Source organism: Callorhinus ursinus, unplaced genomic scaffold, assembly GCF_003265705.2.
Source record: "Callorhinus ursinus isolate GAN/ISIS: 27379988/994484 unplaced genomic scaffold, GSC_fseal_2.0 scaffold4969, whole genome shotgun sequence".
Lineage (NCBI taxonomy): Eukaryota > Metazoa > Chordata > Mammalia > Carnivora > Otariidae > Callorhinus > Callorhinus ursinus.
In genome coordinates this window covers 1,919-3,674 of record NW_027402023.1, presented here as the reverse complement: position 1 = coordinate 3,674, position 1,756 = coordinate 1,919, and the positions used below count along the sequence as shown (strand labels likewise).

Genomic DNA, 1,756 nt, shown 5'->3' with positions numbered 1-1,756 from the left:
CTAGTGTATGGCTTTGTTCTAGTCTCCTGCCTGATCACATTCTCTCCCTTTCTTTTTGTTTTTTTTAAATCCTCTTCTTTCTAGCTTTGCGCAGTGGCAGTATCGTAGCCAATGAGGTTTATCCGAGGCGCGATTATTGCTAATTAAATCCTCTTCTTTCTTTATTCAAACAACTTCTTATCAATTCCTTTTATAAAATTTTTTATAATTTTTATCTTTACAGTCATATTCCATCCCATCATCATATCAACCCTTATTTTTGTACATATATAAGTTTTTCTTTCTTTAAAATTTTTGGAGGCACTTTCTTCTAACAGAGCAAAATACACCCAAAATCTAGTGTGTGGCACTGATCTATGCACCAGCCTGATCATATTTGATCATATTCCATTTTATTTGTTCTTTTTTGTTTTGTTTTGTTTTATTCTGGTTTTGTTTGTTTTTATCTTTATCTTTTTCTTTTTCTTTTTTCTTTCTTTCCCTTTCTTTTCCCCCAGTTTCAGGTCTTTTCTGATTTGTTTAGAGTATATTTTCTGCGGACGTTGTTACCCTGTTAGCATTTTGGTTTCTCATTCATCTATTCTCCTCTGGACAAAATGACAAGACAGGAAAAATCACCTCAACAAAAAGAACAAGAGGTAGTACCGTCGGCCGGGGACCTACTCAATATGGACATTAGTATGATGTTGGACCTAGAGTTCAGATTCATGATTTTAAAGATACTAGCTGGGCTTGAAAAAAGCATGGAAGTTATTAGAGAAACCTTTCTGGAGAAATAAAAGAACTAAAATCTAAACAGGTCGAAATCACAAAGGCTATTAATGAGGTACAATCAAAAATGGGGGCACTAACTGCCAGGATAAATGAGGCAGAAAGGAGAATCAGTGATATAGAATACCAAATGATGGAAAGTAAAGAAGCTGAGAAAAAGAGAGATAAACAACTACTGGATCACGAGGGCAGAATTCAAGAGATAAGCGATACCATAAGATGAAACAACATTAGAATAATTGGGCTCCCCGAAGAAGAAGAGAGAGGGCGGGCAGAAGGTATATTGGAGCAAATTATAGCAGAGAACTTCCCTAATGTGGGGAAGGAATCAGGCATCAAAATCCAGGAGGCACAGAGAACCCCTCTCAAAATCGATAAAAACAGGTCAACACGCCGACATCCAATAGTAAAACTTACGAGTCTCAGAGACAAAGAGAAAATCCTGAAAGCAGCTCGGGAGAATAGATATGTAACCTATAATGGTAGAAACATTAGATTGGCAACAGACCTATCCACAGAGACCTGGCAGGCCAGAAAGGACTGCCATGATATATTCAGAGCACTAAACAAGAAAAATTTGCAGCCAAGAATACTATATCCAGCTAGGCTCTCATTGAAAATAGAAGGAGAGATAAAAACCTTCCAGGACAAACAAAAACTAAAGGAATTTGCAACCACGAAACCAGCCCTACAAGAAATATTGAAAGAGGTCCTCTAAGCAAAGAGAGAGCCTAAAAGTAACATACACCAGAAAGGAACACAGACAATATACAGGAACAGTCACCTTACAGGCAATACAATGGCACTAAATTCATATCTTTCAATAGTTACCCTGAATGTAAATGGGCTAAATGCCCCAATCAAAAGACACAGGCTATCAGATTGGATTAAAAAACAAGACCCATCCATATGCTGTCTGCAAGAGACTCATTTTAGAACCAAAGACACCCCCACATGGAAAGTGAGGGGGTGGAAAACCATTTAC

General features: G+C 37.5%; 1 pseudogene; it reads left to right on the top strand.

The window, feature by feature from the left end:
• The first annotated feature begins 82 nt into the window (after positions 1 to 82).
• LOC112818123 (U4 spliceosomal RNA) lies at positions 83 to 215 on the top strand (annotated as a pseudogene).
• The last annotated feature ends 1,541 nt before the right edge of the window (positions 216 to 1,756 follow it).